At 34.8% G+C, this 20164-nt stretch overlaps 1 long non-coding RNA gene across 8 annotated transcripts in view; it reads left to right on the top strand.

The window, feature by feature from the left end:
* Window positions 1–20164, top strand: part of LOC147581115 (uncharacterized) — a 1011143-nt gene that overhangs the window by 150370 nt on the left and 840609 nt on the right. Inside the window, exon 1 of one of the 8 annotated variants that reach the window (XR_015251430.1) lies at window positions 1586–1846. The exons of the other annotated variants lie outside the window; for them this stretch is intronic. This is a non-coding gene — a long non-coding RNA (uncharacterized LOC147581115). Of the gene's footprint in view, window positions 1–1585; window positions 1847–20164 lie in introns of those variants that run through there. 8 annotated transcript variants of the gene reach the window in all.

Here is a 20164-nt window from a genome sequence, read left to right as displayed (position 1 = left end):
TTAGGTAGTGTAATAATGGTCACCCACGCTGGGAGGAGTTCTTTCATATTTCTTTGCCAAGGTTTCCAAACTATAAACAACAGTTCTGTGTCTGTATCAGTGAAGTATGAGATAATACTGGACAAATATATCTAGGAGTGTTTATTGACATAGGCATTCAGGACTCAGGATATGTAGCAGCAGGTAGGGTACTCTTTTAGGGATATGGGAAATTATAATGACCTCCCAAGATTGTTCTTACTCTACGAAGCTATAACTTTTATATTCTAATCAGATAGAGAATGAAGAACTTTAGCCAGAGCACATTTGTATACTTAAGTCTAAATAAAATTCATACCCAGTCCACAGTCCTTTCTTCCAGGATCCTTTATGAAAAGAGGCAATAAGACTACTAACATTGTCAGTGACTATGTCAGAATTGTATGTGGATGTTCCTTCTCCATTTGCCAGTAGTCCTCACCTGTGTTCTCTAGAAAAAGCTGTAGTGAGTTTGAAGTATAGATGTAATCATCAGCTCCACTATTCCATCAATGTTTGGGGATCAGAAGATGGACCAAAGTTCAAGATAGGGAAAATAGAAGGTAGAAGAATAATGTGCCTGACCCTTTGTAATTCTGTAGGTGTCATCAGGGGCTGGCTGTAGAGCTTACATCTGAAGGGTGGCTTTTTTGGAATCATGTGCTAGCTTCCCAGTTATAGTCACAAAGTGAATACCTTGCTGGTGATCCAAAGACTTTCTCTTTTCATTGCTGCTTTTAACTGCTCCTGACCTTGCAAGAGAACCATATTTCAAGTTATATTTCTAACACAGAGAATGATTCACAAAACTCAAGTGTCTATGTGAATTCATCTTATCTTATTCAAGGCTGAGAGTAAATATATATAATGGGAGGCAACATCATGGGAGGGGCAGATGGAATAAACAACCAATTAAACCAACATACATTAAGTACAAATGATGGGCTACACACTGGGTGTTAGAGATCCTGAAATAAGTAAGACATAATTTGGGTCTTCAAGGTGGTCAAAATCCAGAAAGAGAGGCAGATGCATCAGTAAATAAGACTTTTATAGCAGCGCAACTTGTATATTCACTGTGTGCTGTGGGAGCACAGAGAAGGAACATCTCAACCAAACTGAGTGAGTTAAGAAAGATTTTCTTTAAAAAGCTATCATCACCATCACCATCAAAATTCATTTACTAAATACCTAAAATTTGTGATGTTATATTGATGCTTTACAGACAGGCATATAGAAAAGAGATTCCAGTCCTCTAAGATGTCATAAATTAATGTACTGTCATAAATTAAAACATACTGTCTTAAAGTAAAATACAAGAGCACAAAAGCAGACATGTTTATGGCAGTAGCACTGTGCTCAGGGAGTTGTATCTATAAAAGGCAGATAGGTGTGTGTGTGTGTGTGTGTGTGTGTGTGTGTGTGTGTGTGTGTGTGTGTTTATTCCTTAGGTTCTTGGATTGATCTACAAATAAAGGTCCTAATTAGTGCAAATTTTTATGATGTGATGGAGACCATTGGAAATGGGCTAAAACCATTCATTCATTACACAAAGGCCTCTGTAGCTGTTTTCAGATAAGAATACCTTTTGCTCTCTGATGAACTGATATGCATGTGAGAGAGTTAATGTCACCTTCCAAGTCTCTGGAGTAATCTATTCCACTGTCACCTTTCTTTTGAACCATGACATTCTGAAAAAGTTATTTTAATTCTTTCTTGTATCATTTCACAAAGGTTGTACTGTCAAGCACTCTCCAGGATGTATATTTTTAAGATTTGGCTTCCTCCCTGGAATCATGAAGTCTTCAGATGCTATGATAATGGATTTGTAAGTCATCTATGAACTGGTGATTCTATTAATATGAATAGTGGGTGTTCTAATTTTTCATTATAATGTTTTTAGTGATTGTATCTTTTCACACTCCTCCTGGCAGATGAAACATTCTAGTTAGGGAATTGACCTCTGACTCATTCCCCAAGGAAGTAGCAAGTATCTTTAGAAACTTTTAATTAAAGATAGAAAATTTGAGATAATAGAGTAGGAATATATGTAATAGAATCACTTGGTTTCAGTTAGACCTTAGAAAAAGAACACAAGTCAGTGATGAATTTGATTTTATTTTAGAAGAAAATGTGTAAACTTACCTGCAGTTTACACATCTGAATAGGTATTTAGCCTGCTGACTTGATCTCAATTCCATCATTGTAATTAAATTGCAAGCCCTTTGTGCCTTGAGAAACACAGTTTGTCTGTCTGCCTGTCTGTCCGTACCTGTCTGTCTGTCTGTCTATCTACTATCTATCTATCTATCTATCTATCTATCTATCTATCTATCTATCTGTCATCTATCTTTCATCTCATCTACCCAATATGTTAAAGATAATTTTGAATATATGTGTATATGCACCATTTTATTATATTAAACTTAATATTGAAAGCCCTTAAGGGACAATATTCAATTGCATTTTTGTTTGAAAAAAATTATAATTTCAACCATCTTACAAATGGCCAAAGTCCATATGTTAGTTATTTCTATTTCTATTGCCCTTGCTTCTTTTCTGCTAATTTCAGGATTTCCATTCATGTTGAAGTTGATTGGAAATAAGTGAATTTCCTCATTCAGTTCCCCAACTTGAAGAATATGATGGTAAAAGATTTATTTCAAACAGTATATCCCTTGATATAAACATGTCCTAGGTCAGTTTCCTTTCTTTATTTTGTAACGGATCTAATTCAGAAGACTTTTGGAGGAGATCATTGTACATTTGACAGTAATTGTGACTGATTTTCATCATACACTGATGTAGCATGTCAAATCTTAGGCAGTTAGTTCAATTCTGGGAAGGAAATTAGATTTGGCAATAGTTGGATTTTTTTTTCTCCTGGCAATTAAAGAAGGTGCTCCTTCTTGTTATGTTCATGTGCAGTGTATACATTGTTTTGTTTTGCATCACTTAGGGGTACTCTAATGTTTCTGTCAAATTCCAACCAACTTATTGTATCATTTTGTCAGTTTCCATTTTAAATCCTCATTCTGTCCTTGATATATGTGAGCAAATTCAATATGTAATTAAGCACAGGAAAGAATAGTTTCAACCCTCTGTCCTTTCCTGTTTAAGGGATTTTTGTCTCCTTTCACAAGGACTGTGTCCTGCCAAAGCATGTTTTATAGAGCAGTGAACAGTAGGAAATAGGCATTGCATCTCTTTTAAAAAAGATACATATTTGATATTGCCCAGAGTTTGTTTTTAAGTAAATCGTGAAAGAAAATACACATTTTTTTTTGGTCTTCTGAAAGCCAGGTATGCAATGTATATGTTTTCTTAATAAACTAAGAGGTTTGGAAGATTAAGATATTAGTATTTAAACCAAATCGAGAAAACCAAATTTATATTTGTGCATATTGACCTGTAAAATATAATTCCTAAAAAATATTCTCTTTTCCACCCCATCGCCTCATTTTGTGTATGTTTGAGAGGGTATAAAAGTGGACACAGCTCAGGCATCAGTAGGGCGGGTAAAGTTGGTGGAATAGAGCTACATGACAGGACTCGATTACAGTAAGTAATACAATTCCAGAAATAACCTATGTGGAACATATTGCCTCTGCTACACATGTCAAAAAATGGACTTTGATCGATGGTGTTGCAACACAAAACCACATACTAAAACTTTGTAATAATGATGACAGTGTCAAAGTGTATACACCCTTGCCAATAGTGTTAGTGGCTTTTATAATTAATAAATGGGCAAAACACATAAATCCTGTATGCTGCTCACGCCTTACAAATATTTGTGGTTGTGGCCATCAGCATGTATGTAAGCAGGAAGGCGTGACGGGTCTGGCAATCATCACCTCTGAGAGCTAAAGGCATACTCTAAGGGGTGATTATCTATGGCTAACCACAACACCGGGAATTGCCATATTGGTCCTTTAACAATTCATTAACGTAGGAGAAAAACGTGTCCACGTCTGCTGAAAGAGGAAGTTAGAAGTTTAGAATACTAAATAGTGATCTCCCTGCTGTGGTTTATATACACTAAATCCTATAGAATGCTCACCTATAAATTAAAATACTCTCATTTGAACAACTTTATAAACTTAAGAAAAAGCAAAACAGACCTAACAAACATTGACAGCATTTCTGTAGAGGCATTTGCTGACAGTGAAAGTGCCAAAATTGCTAGGGTTTAGATTGTATAAAGAAGTGGTTTGGTTTGAAAGATGAGTGATTTGATTTAGAAAAGTTGGCTGTAAATTCTGTTTTTTCAAAAAGTGAATTTGCAAATTGAAATTAAAACATATGGAGCATTTTTATTTGCTCACTTTATTTATTGCAAAGCTGCTTTATAAAGGAAATTAAAGAAAAGAAGGAAAACCACATGACTACCACCAAACCTGTACAATTTCCATATTTCCTTGCTGTCTTAGCCCACATCAAGTTTTTAAAAAATTGAATACAGTTTTGAAAAGAACCACTTATAATGGCAAATGTTTACAGAACTGTATTCATTTTCTATAGTTTAAAAGTTTCTATAATTAAAAGTCTTTCATTTCAAATAAGTCTGTTTTTCAGGATATATTTTGCCAATGAATATACAAAAATTACTAATCATTTAAACATCCTATAGGAACAACCCTAGTCAGAGGCCTCTCTGTATTCCCGTGCGTGTGTGTGTTTGGGGGGGGGGGGGTAAGGTTTTAGGTTTATATCATTATAAGCATTTCATATTTAAAAAAAATTCACAGGGTTTTTAAGGCTAGCAATATTATTATTTGCAGTGTTGACAGGATTGTTTTTCTCCCCCTGGATGAAATTTAGAGGTTGTTAAAGGTTTGGATCTATTTTTTAAAATTGGCAATTAACTCAGAGGTCAGAAAATGATACTGAATGTTTCTCTTTTATTTTTAATTACATTTTAAGCCACTTGCTTTGGTCTTCTTATTTCCTTATTCCTTTTAGGTTTAAACATAAAGTAAATAGTAGTTTGGTTTAACTTTCCAAGTTAAAATTAGTCAAATGTGCACATTTAAGGTTTTTGAGGCCTAAGATTGTGCCTGTTGTGTTCATCATTAGTTTCTTCTAATTATGGTTAATATTTATTAAGAGATTATTTTGTGCTAGATGTTTCTATAGCACATTTATGTAATATCTTGTCTGGTCTTCTTGACCATTGCTTTCTTCTGCCTCAACATAGTAGGGTTAAGTACTTTAGAGGCCCTCAGCACTGAGGAACATTACAGTGTCTTATCTCCTGCTCTTTGTTATATGCAGCTCATACTTCGTTTAAAACCAAACTTAAAGACACAGAAACATCCATTAATACTTTTGAAATCAAATGTTTCCATTTTTAAGGTTTTCATATTTCTCTGATGGCCAGATTTTAGGTAATTTCCTTACAGTTGAGCTTTCCTCATTTTTAATTCCTGCCTTAACTAAGGTCTGCAGTATGTGCATAGTTTGCCTTCTATGACATCTGTTTATGACCCTCAGTGCCTAGAACAGTCCTGGAGACACAATTCAGTGCCAAGCTGAAATGGTGATAGAAACAAGTATATGACATTGCTCGTGTTTTCAACTAATTGGGGAGATGATGCATACACATTTTATGGAAAGCTTAAAAAATGCTTTAAAGGACTGGTAAGAAGGGGTGCCTGGGTGGCTCAGTAGCTTAAGTGTCTGACTCTTGGTTTCGGCTCAGGTCATGATCTCACGGTTCGTGAGTCCAAGCACTGCAAGGGGCTTCACGCTGTCAGTGCAGAGCCTCTGGGATTTTCTGTCTCCCTCTCTCTCTGCCTCTCACTTGCTCGGTCTTTCTTTCTCTCTCTCAAAATAAGTAAATAAACTTAAAAAAAATAAAGGACTGGCAAGAAGAACTTCCTTAAAGAACAGCATCCATTTTCTAGGTAGGGAGTTTGGGAAGAAGCAGAGAGAGCCCATACAAGGAATCAAATGTGGGTGGCAAGCAAATGATGCAAAATCAATGAAAGAAAATACACACTCCCAGTTCTAATAAGATTTACATCTTCAGTATCAGCAGACTCCAGTGAAAAGTGCCCCAACATAACAGTCAGCACTAGGTTTCAGTTCTGATGCTGCCATCAAGTGGCCTGAGACCAGCTACTTAATTAACCTGACATTCATTTGATTTATTTGTAAAATAATATTGCTGCATAGCAGGTAGCGATGATGCCCTGTAACAGGTCCTTTCTCTTGTGTTTTCTTTAGTCTGTTCCTTTTCCTCTCTGAAGTTATTTCCCTCTTTTAGAGACATCTTTCAGAAGGGTTAGGAGTATTAATCTTGAGAAAGTGGAAATGGACACTTAAATATAAATGGAGGAGGGCTATGGTTATTTGTTCAGTGATTTCTTCCTGCCTCCATATCCTGAGTCTGCAGCTATGGTATATAAAACGTTGTAGTAATGCAAAGATGAAGAAGGTGGAATCTTTGTCTAAGACAGAGTTCTAGAACATATCCAATTGGAGAAGCAAGGTCTGTGCTATAGAATCTTTGAAGTGAAGAAGGTGGAATGAGGCAGCTCTTCATGGCAGAGTTTACATCTGAACTGGGTCTTTTAATCAATCATCATTACATCTGCATGTAACATTTATTACACGCAGCACATTGTGTGCTAGTCAGTGTAGGGAACAGGCAAGAAGATAACAACCTAGACTTCGTTTGCACCAAGTGAATTTTCCAGAAAAGTGAAATTTATTTTTAAAATAAAATTGCCTCTGATTTTCTTAGGATCTGATATTCAGGTGGAGACACTAATAACTTCATGGAATTTTTAATAATTCATATTTTATTGGGAAAGCGTAAAGTCATTTCTATTTTCTTTATTTAATAAAATTTATGTCTCTCTTGGATTATTATTCAATAATATAGCCTATAATTTCATACTGGAAGAAACATTAGCTCATCCAGTAGAATGCAGTTACAATTCTATGTCCTTTCCAAAATCTGTTCTGCTTGAAACTTTTGGTTTATGGACTTTTTCCCTCGTGAGAGTACTAACTTGAATGCGTGCTATGAAATGTCACATTGTACGAAACCGTTTTTTCCAGCTTTTGTGAAGAAGATGATATAGGCCATGGGTTCCACCTGGTAAGTTTTTCCTCACTGTACATCTTTGCACATGGTGAGCATCACAGACTGAGCAGTGCTGTCTTTAATGGATGTTACTACATTTCCTCAGTGACTGATTTTTATTAGTTTCAAAAGATAACAGCATATGCATGCACACACACTAATGTTTCTGAAGGGCATTGTGAGGAAAGATTAGAATGCTTTTGCCTTCTTCCTGATCGAACAGTGTGTCTTTGAGAGCATGGATGCATTTAGTTTTGTGTCACCACAAAGAATAAAATCTGTTGAGGTTTTTGTCACTCTGCCTCATTTTCTTAATGTCAAAGTTGGTCTGTTTGGTCAGTAAAGGTTGAGATCATGAGGTTAGATATTACATAAAATTCAGGATACTCAGAATGCAATGCTAATCCAGAAATTATTTAAAAGAGATGAGGCAAGAAGCCCATCATTTAAGCACAGGTGTTTAATGGCCAACCATGGAATTAGGTTCACCTTGTAACACTGAAAAACTCTACCTCGGGAATTGAAAATTAACACAAAGTGTAGGTCTTCATTATAATGAATACCAATGAGAGAAAAGAATGATTCTGAGACTTTAACAAAATTAACTCAGCTACACCTGGCAAGCTGTGTATCATAGAAGACTTTAGCACACATATCAGCACCAGTGTGAAAGAGCAAAAGGAAATCATCAGGCCTGGCAAGATTGGAAAATTGAAACTCCATGACATCCATCATCCATAGTGAAACAACTTTTTCATAAAAAAATTCCCTTATTTCTAAGCAAGATGTATCACAGTTTCAACTTAGACACTGAGATATGAGGGATGTTTCAAATCCCCAATTCTAGCTTCTATAATGGCTTATTTATGCAGTTATGTCAAACAATGTAAGTATAATGTATGAAAACATTGGTATCAGTCACATCCATGTGAAGCATTAGGAGATCTGCCTGCAAAAGGAGCCTGGAGATTTTATCTTAAATGGGTAATGTGCACAGCACATAAGGAACAACTTCTGACATCATCCTCACTGTACAAGCATGTGTGGCACTTCTTCAATGTGCTGGACACTGTCAGTAACAGACTCAATAATAACATGAATAAAAATGCTTAAACCATGAGCCTTTTCCTTGGACTTTTCATGGTCTGGTAACATCTTCAACATCCTCTGGCTATATGGGACATGACCCACGTGTGGAAGAAAAATGATACTCAAGTAATTCTTGCAAAGCCACTTTAAGATGGCCTTACAGTGGGTAGAAAGTCTGGAACTCATAACTTGAAAGGTCACTGAAAAAGTGCTCACTAATGATGATGGAAACTTATATGTGTAACAGAAATTCTTAGAGTTTCTTTTTCATTGGTTTTATCATTTGACACTTTTGCCATCTGAGTGAGAAAGGGTCAAGATCTTCAAGTGTATCAAAAATACCAATACAATTTTCTTAGATTAAAAAAAAAACATACACAGAAGTTATTGGTTCACATACTTGAAGAATCTAGGGCCTAGATGCAACACTGGATCTTTTCATGTCCTTGGTCTGCTTTCCAGGGCATTGGTCTCAGGCCCAAACTCTACATGGTGACCTCTGGTCAAAACTCAGCGGAAAAGAGCATCTCTTCCCAGCAGCTCTCAGAGAAGTCCTAGAATTTCCTCAGTTAAGTGGATCCCTGTGCACATTCTGCTTTTCACTGTGCTCTCCTGTCCTCTCTCCTCTCTTGTCCTCTCCTGTCCCCTCTCTCCTCTCAGCTCACTCTATAGCTGTCCTTTGGTGATTGCATCTACACCTATAGCTTCAACCACCACCTGCATACTCGTGACTCCCAGGTATATCTTTGGAGCTCATGTAGTGTTCCTGAACCACAGACTTATATGTCAAACTGCCTACTAGATGTCTTTGCTGGGTGCCCCAGAGATACCTAGATATTAGGAAGGCTTTGTTGTATAGACTGTCATCTGCTTCATTCCAAAAACAGGCGTGGAGCTGTGCAAAGTGGGTTGTAAGGGGAGGATTGTGTATGTGTAAACTATAGAGACTGAGACACCTGGGGTGATATCTTGTTTTTATACTTAACTACACTAAACATCAGTTTCATCATTTGTAAAATGAACACAATAGTACTAACAAACTATGTTGCAAGGATTAATAAAGGTTATATACCCAAAGGTTTTACTTGAGTGTTGGAAATATAATGTGACTAAGGCATGTTGAGTCCACAATACAATGAACTGTTTCTGTATGGGATTGAATTGGTTTTTCTCAATTAAGTGCTTTATTCTGGACTCTGGGAACTACATTTCCTAGAATCTGTTTTTGGAACTACATTTCCCAGAATCTCTGATTTGCAGGGATGTAGGTGACATTCTATCTTCATTGTGTTGTTTTGTACAGGGCATTCTCTGTATTAATTTGTCGTGGCTCTTGTTTTAGCCACATTTAGCAAAACCACTTGCATTTGTAGTTACTTGCTCTTCCATACTTCTCTGTTTCATGTTTTTCTCCTCAAAATCCATTCCTTCCAAAAATAGATAAAAGTAAACAAATGAACAAACAAACAAATAAATAAATCTGTTGGAGAAATGAAAAAAAAGAGGAGAAAAACACAAGCCATTATTCTTGAATGACAACGGCAAGCAGATAGAATTCTGTGTTATAAACATTAAGTACTAATAATTATAAATATATAATAAAATGTCGATATATAAGTTAAAAAAGTAGATTATAAACATCAGCATTTGTGAGTCTTTATGTATTATGGTGATCTCTAAAATTAGAGGTCAAAACTTGCATACCCTGTGGAAGTAAAATTTAAAAGTTTTCATAATTCATTCTATTCAGTAGTTTCAGTTCTTTAAAAAAAAAAAAAAAAACATTAGTGTCTACTTATTTCTGAGAGAGACAGACAGAATGCGAGTGGGGGAGGAGCAAGGAGAGAGGGAGAAACAGAATCCCAAGCTGGCTCCAGGCTCTGAGCTGTCAGCACAGAGCCTGATGTGGGGCTGGGACCTCACGGACCATGAGATCATGACCTGAGCTGAAGTTGGATGCTTAACTGACTGAGCCACCTAGGTGCCCCAGTAGTTTCAGTTCTTAAAAATATTTGCAGTTTTGGTATGTCAGGAAATGAGATATTTTGAAATATTTTTGTTGCATTACTTTACTATTTGATATTGAATGCTTTTCAAATGTTGATTCATATATTGGTAAAGAATGTCTTTGGCCCAAATAACAGAAAACTCTGTAATTGTGAGTTTAAACAATTGTATAATTTTTTGTCACATGACATGTCTCATTAACAAAATGATTCAGCTGCATGGAAATAACCTTAGAAACCCAAGATCTTTTTGTGTTTCAGTCTGTTGTCCCAAGTTCCTGGCTTTAGCTCTCACTCTTGCTGCTTTATAGCCACATTCACTTACATGCATTTTCTCCTTTGGAAGTTATTTGTGAATTTTAGCTGTTTATCTATTGGAGTTAAGTGTTTTTCTTACTTTTATGTTAAGTCTATAAATATTAATTATTTTAACCATTTGTAATGTTTGCTTTAAGTAGCTTTCTCTGAATTATGTTTATGTAATTATTAAAAAAAACACAGTTTCTATGTTTATGTACTATGTCAGTCATTTCGTTTTTATTCTATTGGTTTTATACAGACTTTTAAAAAACTTTATGACATCATCCTATACTGGTAAAATTTATATACAGTGAAATGACAAACTTTTGTGTCTTTGTTTCTTTGTTTAACATGATGTTTAACCTAGTTACATTGTTGAATGAATTAGAAGTTAATTATTTTTTATTGACAAATAGTCTTCCACTATAAGAATACATCATACTTCTTTTGTATAACCTTCTGCTGATGACCATTTAGGTCACTTCCAGTTTTTTTTTTTTTTTTTTTTTACTATTGTGAGTAATGATATAAACAATGTTATACACATCTGCACATCTGTGTGTTCTTTTGTATAAATAGTGAGAGTGAACTCACTGGGGTCATAGTATATGCATACTGTAATAAGAAACATTTTCCAATGTGGTTCAACCATTTTGTACTTTCTACAATGTATGAAAATTTTTAAAAAATACCAAAAATCCCAATGTATGAAAATTCCAATTGTTTTTTATTGTCACGTACATCTGTTGTCAGTTTTTTTTTTTCTCATTTAGCCATTCCAGTGTAGGAAAACTGTAGTTTTAATTTGCATTTCTGTAATGCATAATGGCATTAAATACCTTTTTGTGTGTTATTCACCACTTATTTTATCAAGTGTATGTTTAAATATTCTGCACACTTTTAATTGGGTTATTTATTTTTATTATCAATTGTAGGAATCCTTAAAACATTCTGAACTCAAGTCATTTGTCAGATATATGTTTATGAATATTTTCTCTTGGTCTCTGGCTTGCCTTTTCATTTTCCTATTTGTGACTTTTTTTTTTTAATTTTTTTTTTCAACGTTTATTTATTTTTGGGACAGAGAGAGACAGAGCATGAACGGGGGAGGGGCAGAGAGAGAGGGAGACACAGAATCGGAAACAGGCTCCAGGCTCCGAGCCATCAGCCCAGAGCCCGACGCGGGGCTCGAACTCACGGACCGCGAGATCGTGACCTGGCTGAAGTCGGACGCTTAACCGACTGCACCACCCAGGCGCCCCACTATTTGTGACTTTTGAAGAGCAGTTTTTAATTTTTATAAAGGTCAATTTGTTTTTTTTTTTCCTTAAGTATGTATAGTATTTCCATCTCTAGGAAATCTTTGTCTTCTGCAGGATAATTAAGAATTTCTCTTTTGCTTTCTTCTATAAGAGTTTTAGTTTTACCTTTGACACTTAGATCTATGATTCATCTTGAATTAATTTTGTGCAAGATATGAGGCAGAGGTCAAGCTTCATTTTTGTTAATGTGTTTATCCAGGTGGTCTATTACCATTTGTTGAAAGCTATTTTCCTCCATTGAATTCCAATGGTGTCTTTGCCAAAAGGCAACTTTTGGTGTATGTATGGGTCGGTGTCTCTGATCTGTTCCACTGATACATTGTCCACCTTTATATCAATACCACATTATCCTGATTACTTATAGTCCTGATATCAGGTAGTACATCATCTAATTTTGCTCTTATTTTAAAAGATTTTTTTTAGAGAATTCCACTTCTGAGAAAATGGACTATAATTAGTCATAATCCATCCACTTAGTACAACTAACAGCCTGTGGCATTTATATATATATAAACAAATATAAGAAAACTCTGTAAGGAGGAGAGAAGAAGATAGACTGACCAGCTACCTCAAATCCAGAGAACAACATCTTGGTGAGTTCTCTAGGGTATTTATTTTTGCTTCATATATCCAAAACTTGGAGCTGAAGAAGCCTGGCACCTAGAAAGTTGTATGGGCACAGGCAGTAGAAACCTTAACACAAGCCCACTTTCCAGCTAGAAGACCTGGAAAAGGGCAGATTATCAAGACAGGAAACTTTTAAATAGTAACAGCTCTAATACAGGAAAACACCACAGAAAAAATCTCTGGCCCTTACTCTCACCCATTCCAACAAAGGCCTAACAAGAAGCCTTGACTTCTGTCTTCGTTAGAGGGTGCAATGAGACATTCTAATCTACCTTCTCCATCCCTGATGGGGTGGTGTCATAAAGGGCCAGTAAGAGGCCAGGGCTTTCATCCCCTCCTGGTGGAAAGTAGACAACCTCTTCCCCTTTCTCTTGTTAGGTCAATGGAGACCACTTGGACAGCCCCACCTAGTAGTGATCCCCCTAATTACTGGATAGGTTGTCTGAGGAATCTTAGCAGAGAGTCAAGACTTTCATCACCTCCCAGCATTAATGAGGCTGCCTTCCTGTGTTATCTGTGGAGGCCATATGGGGAGCTAGAAACCCCACTCCTGCCCAGCAGTAACAGGAGCAGCAATAGAGTAAAGTCAAGAGATGCTAGTCTGGGAACCTGATAGTAATGAGGAGGCAAACCTCTTTGCTACCTTGCATGGTAACAGAGGAAGCTAAGATGAAAGATTTAAATAAAATCCAGAGTCTTGTAACATAATACCCATAATGTCAAGATTTTAATAGAAAGCCACCCATATATCAAGAATCAGATCTCAAACAGAATGGGAAATGGTATCCAAAAGATGCCAACACTAATGGTAGACAGTGATATGTTAGAATTAGCTGACACAGATTTTAAGTGGGCATCATAAAAATGCTTCAATGAACAATTGTGAACAAGCTTGAAACAAATGGACAAATAGAGATCCTCAACAAAGAACTAGAAGACATAAACAAGAGCCAAATAGAATTTTTAGAACTTAATAATACGATAAGAAGAATTAAAAAACCTCAGTGTATGGGCTAAAGTGCAAAATTGAAGAAACAGAGGAAAGAATTAGAGAACTAGAAAATAGGGACAATAGAAATTACATAGTCTGAAATACAGGGATTTGTGGAACTATTACAAAAGATTCAATATTATGTTACGAGAGTCCTGGAAGGAAAAGTGAATGAGAATAGGGTTGAAAAAATATTCTAAGTATTCTAAGAAAGAATAGCTGATGATTTTTCAAATGTTGTAAAAGACATATATCTGCATATTCAAGAAGCTGAGCAAATTTCAAACACAATTAAAACAAGAACACATCATGAGCAAACTTCTGAAAACTAATGAAAGAGAAAAAGTCTTGGAACCAGCAAGAGAAAACTGACACCTTACCTATTAAGGTAAATAACTGGAATGAATTTGGGAAGTTCATTAGAAAATATGGAGGCCTGAAGGAAGTGGCATGACATATTTCAATTGATGAAAAAAAAAGAGAGCTATCAATGCACAGTTCTATACCCAACGACAATATCCTTCAAAAATGAAGGGAAAAAATCAAGATATTCTTAGGTGATGGAAAACTAAAAGAACTTGGTGCCAGTAGACATACCCTAAAGAATGGCTAAAGGAAGTTCTCTAAACAGAAAGGAAGCAATAAAAGAGAATCTTGGAACATCAGGAAGGAAGAATAAACATGGTAAGCAAAGATATGGATAAATACAATGGATTTTCCCTTTATTCTGGAGTTTTCTTAGTTGTGTTAAATGACTGAAGCACAAGTTATAACACTGTACCCTGTTATTTGAAGTGTAAGTAGACAAAATATTTAAATCAATTGTATTAGAAATGGAGGAAAGATTTCTGTACTTTACTTAAAATGGCATAATGATGACACCAATAGGACTCTGATTTATGTGTGTGTGTGTGTGCATAAAATGTGTATAAAATGGAGCACCAGAGCAACTACTAAAAAAGCTATATAAAGAGATGCACTTAAAAACACTATAGATAACACAAAATAAAATTTGAAAATGTTTAAGTAACCTATAGTAAGGCAGGAGAACGAAAAGGGAACAAGGGGATGAAACACAGGGCATCAGAAAGCTAAAAATAAATTAGCAGATGTAAGCTCTAAAATATCAGTTATTACATTAAGTGTAAGTAGTATAAGTACATCAATTAAAAGACACATATGATCATGTTTAATTAAAAACTCTGATCCAGGTATGCTATTTCAAAGAAACTCAATTCAAATATTACAAGATAGGGAGGTTGAAAGTAATATGATAGAAAAAGATATATCCTTAAAACATTAACCAATGAAAGCAGGATTGACTATATTAATATCAGATAAAATACAGTTTAGAACAAATGTAAAAGTGCTAGAGATGGGGGGACATTACACAATGACAAATGGGACAATCCATCAAGAAAACATAGCAATCCTAATACTTATATACCAAATAATAGAGCCTCACGAGATATGACGCAAAAAAGATAGAAGTGAAAAAACAAATAGGCAATTCCACAATTACAGTTGGAGACTTCAGTATCCATCTTTTAAAATAATAGAACTAGACAAAAATTCAGCAAAGGTATATAAAAATTCAACAACATTAACCAACAAGACCTAACTAACAGAACTCTTTACCCATCAACAAGGAACACACATTTTTTTCAAGTGTCCATTGAACATATACCAAAATACACAAATATCTTAGGACATTAAATAAACATCAACAAACGTAAAGGAATTGAAATCATACAGAGTGTGTTCTCCATCCACAATGGAAGAACTAGAAATCAATAATACAAACTAGAAATCAATAACATAAAAATAACAAGGAAGCCTTCAAACACTTAGAAACTAAAACAAAAACAAAAACAAAAAAACCCCATAGTTCTAAATAATCCATGGCTCAAAGAGAGAGCCTTAAGCACTTTAAGGAGAAAGTCTAAAGGAATATAAAAATACATTGAACTGAATGAAAATGAAATAAAAAACTGAATAAAAAATGCAACATATCAAAATTTGAGAGGCACAACCTAAAGTTATGCTGAGAAGGAAATCTATGGTGCTAAATGTACATATTAGAAAGGAAGAATTATCTCAAATCAGTAATCTATACTCACACCTAAAGATCCTAGAAAAAGAAGAGGAAAATAAACTGAAAACAAGAAGAAGGAAGGAAATTGTGTGCGTATATATATATATATATATACACACACACACACACATATATATGTATATATATTTATATAAGCAGAAATTAATAACGTTTTTTATTAAAACAGAAAACTAATTGAGAATATCAACAAAATTAAGAGTGGTCCTCTGACAAGATCAATACAATTGATGAAACTCTATCAAGATTGTCTAAGAAAAAGGAAAAAAAAATACCAGTATCAGGAATGAAATAGAAATTATTGCTACAGACTATAGATAACAAAAACAGCAATAAGGTAATACTATAAACAACTTTACAAACATAAAATTGACAATATATATGAAATCAACCAATTTCTTAAAAAACACAAACTATCACAACTCATCCAGTATCAAATAGGTAATGTGAATATCTCTGTAAGTATAAAGGAAATTGAATTTGAAATAAAAAAAAAAAAACCTAAAGGATTTTTTAGGCCCATATGGTTTTACTGAAGAATTCTACCAAATATTTAAAGAATAATTAACACCAATTCTACATAATCTATTCCAGAACATAGAAGAATAGGGGACAGTCCCCAACTAATTTTTTGTAGGTTGTATTATCTTGATACCAAATCAGGTAAAAAAGTGCAAAAAAATTTTTTAAAGAAAGAAAACTACTGACCAATATCCCTCATGCATATAGATATAAAAAATTCTTAAGAAAATATTAACCAATGGAATTCACCAGTAAATAAAGGAATTATACAGCAAGATCAAATAGGGTTTATTCTAGGGTGACAAGACTAGATCAATTTGAAAATCAAGTGATGTAATCTATCACATGAAAAGGCTATGAAGAAAATCACATGGTCATATCATTGATTCAGGAAGATCAATTGACAAAATTAAACATTCATGACTAAAAATCCCCCAAAAATAAGACTAGAGGGAATTTTTTTCAACTTAATAAAAAATATCTACATAAGACCTACAGCTAAGATTATACTCAATGATGAAAGACTGAAAGCTTCCTGAGGATCTAGAACAAGACCAGGATTTCCACTCTCACCAATTTTATTTACCATATGATAGAAGCTCCAGCCAGTTCAATAAGATAAGAAAAGGAAATATAAGGCATACAGATTGCAAAGGAAGAAATAAAACTGTCCTTAGATAATATGTATGTCTACACAGCGAATGTCATGGAATTAAAAAATTCTCCTAACAAGTGAATTACAAAGTCAGAGGATACAAAATAAACATACAGATTAATTGTATTTCTATATACTAGCAATGAACATGAGTACACCATAGTTAGAAATACCACTTACAGTTGCTCAAAGAAAATGAAATAGGTCTAAATCTAACCAAATATGTACAGGACTTAGATGCTGAAAACTACAAATGCTGATAGAAGAAATCAAAGAATACCTAAATAAATGGAGAGAAAAATGTGTTCATGGGTTGATTGGAAGACTTAACATAGTTAAGATGTCAATTCCTCCCAAATTGGTATACAGATTCAATGCAATTTGTACCAAAAATCACAGTATTTATTTTGGTAGATACAGACAAGATTATTCTAAAATTAATATGGAAAGCAAAGGGACTAGACTAGATACAACAATTTTGAAAAAGAAGAATTAAGTGGAAGAACTCAACATGCCTGACTTTAGCACTCATTGAATAGCTATAGTAATCAGGACTTTGTAATATTTTGTAAGGAATAAGTCAAGAGAAGACTCAGAAATTGACTCACAAGAAATACAAATTAATGTTTGGCAAATGTGTATAACCAATACAGTGAAGGAAGGATAGTTTTTTGAACAGTTGGTTGTAGAGCAGTTGGACATCCAAAGGACTTAAAAAGTGAACCTTGACTTAAGTCTCACACCTTATACAAATATTAACTTGAATGGATCATGGACTAAAATGTACAATGTAAATTTATAAAACTTTTGGAGTCAACATCTAAAATCTTCACTGTTTAGGGATAAGCAAAGAGTTCTTAGAGTTGACACTAAAAGCACAGCTTATAAAAGGAAAAATTGATAAGTGGGGCGTAGTCATAATGAAAAATATTTTGCTCTGCAAAAAATCCAAGTAAAAGGATGAAAAGGCAAGGTGCATAATAGGAGAAAATGTTTGCAAATCACATATTTGACAAAGCACTAGCATCTATAATATATCAAGAACTGTCAATAGTCAACAGGAAAACAACAATCTAATTAGAAAACAGGTGAATGACATGAAGAGACATCTGTTGAAAGATGACATATAGATGACAAGTACATGAAAAGATTTCAACATCATTAGTCATTAGAGAAATGCAAATCAAAACCATGAATGTCATCACATTCCTGTCAAAATTGCGTATATAGGGGCGCCTGGGTGGCGCAGTCGGTTAAGCGTCCGACTTCAGCCAGGTCACGATCTCGCGGTCCGGGAGTTCGAGCCCCGCGTCGGGCTCTGGGCTGATAGCTCAGAGCCTGGAGCCTGTTTCCGATTCTGTGTCTCCCTCTCTCTCTGCCCCTCCCCCGTTCATGCTATGTCTCTCTCTGTCCCAAAAATAAATAAACGTTGAAAAAAAATTTTTTTAAAAAACAAAATTGGGTATATAAATTACGATGCATAATCAACTAGTCAATTATGCTCTTTAATTCTTTCACTATTTTTTCTTCTTTTTTTAGATTGAATAATTTCTATTGGTCTCTCTTTGTGTTCACTAACCCTTTATTGTGTAGTCTTCAATCTAACTTTTGGCCCATCCATTGCATTTTTCATTTCACACACTGTATCTTCAAGTTCTAGAATTTTCATTTAGTACTTTTTAAAATTTCCTTTTTGAGATTATTCACTACTTATACCAATCTTATGCTTTTGAACATAATAATAGTTGCTTTAATATCTTTGCTGCTAATTCTAACATCTGGGTGATCTTTAAAGCCTATTTCTGTTTCTGTTGACTGGTTTTGTTTTCCTTATTTAGGGATCATGTTTCCTGCTTCTTTGCAGATCTAATCATTTCAGACCATTCGCTAGACATTTTTGGTGATAGTTGTAGGAAGCTGGAATTATGCTGTTTTTCTTTTAAAGAATACCTAATTTTCTTCTGGTTGTTTAATCCTTCCGATGCTGTCAGATTTTTATTTTTCTTTGTTATAGAGGGTCATTTGGTTTTGTCCTCAATCCTGTGATTTCCCTTTCTCTGTAAATGATTCTTATTCCTAAGTAATGGCCTTTCTGGGGTCTCAAGTAGGTCATGATATATCAGCAAGGTCTCTCTAATCTGTCTGGGCCAGACCTCATGTAACTACCAGGGTTGTGTAGCTCCTGGTATATCCATCTGGCTCTAAGCCCTACACAATCTCTTAGGCTTTCTAGAGTCCCACCTAGGCATGAATAGCCCAGCCCTTGGCTAAGGATCTCTGAAGAACCCCACACAAAATTCTGGGAAACACCTTTGGCTAGCTCCTACCGTTCTGGTAATGGGCCCTGAAAATTTTAGCTTTTGCAGAACCCACAAACTCTCATCTCAATGGATCTGATGCATTCTGCCTTGTTCCAGCATATAAAAATTGTCCCCAGGCAGAAAGCTATGGCAAGTATGAGGTTCATATCATATGTTCCCTTCCTTTCAGAATCACAGGCTTGTATTACTTTTCCAGTCTCTACAAACAATTACCTCATATATTTTGCCAAGTTTTAAGCCATTTATAGAGGGAGAGCATGTCTAAGACTAATTATTCTGTCATAGCCAGGAGTGGAAGTTGGCATAGAAAGCTTCATATGCATCTTCCTTTTTTACTTTTATTTTTTTATGACTTGCTTTTATATTTTTAACCCTTTAAGTCATGTTTAATTTTTTGGTGTCTGTGATGAGGTGAATATCTAAATATTTTCTCCCTTAACTTATTAAAGTGAAAGAATCAATATTCTTACTGATTTTTGCTGTTTAACCTACTGTTTATTTAACTTTTTATGTATTAGTATGTTTTGACATTTTGTATGTTAGATTATCTTGTTTCCCTATGGTCTGATACCTAATGATTTTAATTATTGTTGCTTTATAAAAGATTTATATCTGTTAAGCTAAGTGTACCATTATTACTTAAATTTTAAAATTTATGTTTGCTAGTTACATTTAACCTATTTATTCTCCCAGATGAACTTTAGAATTATTTTTTATTAAAAAAAATTTTTTTTTCAACGTTTATTTATTTTTGGGACAGAGAGAGACAGAGCATGAACGGGGGAGGAGCAGAGAGAGAGGGAGACACAGAATCGGAAACAGGCTCCAGGCTCTGAGCCATCAGCCCAGAGCCTGATGCGGGGCTCGAACTCACGGACCACGAGATCGTGACCTGGCTGAAGTCGGACGCTTAACCGACTGCGCCACCCAGGCGCCCCTAGAATTATTTTTTAACATTAAAGAAAAATCCCACCCAGATATTTAAAGAATCTTGCAATATTTAATATGGGAAAATTTGTGCTTAGGTCACTTCATGGACAGAATCATCTTGAGGGAAAAGAAAAAAAACAAAAAACAAAACATTTGTCTTACTTCCAAATAGTT

The sequence above is a fragment of the Puma concolor genome, chromosome B2 (assembly GCF_028749965.1).
Source record: "Puma concolor isolate L17-30 chromosome B2, mPumCon1.1.hap2, whole genome shotgun sequence".
NCBI classification, from domain to species: Eukaryota; Metazoa; Chordata; class Mammalia; order Carnivora; family Felidae; genus Puma; species Puma concolor.
Note: the sequence above shows the minus strand (reverse complement) of the source record. Positions and strands in the feature narration are given on the sequence as shown.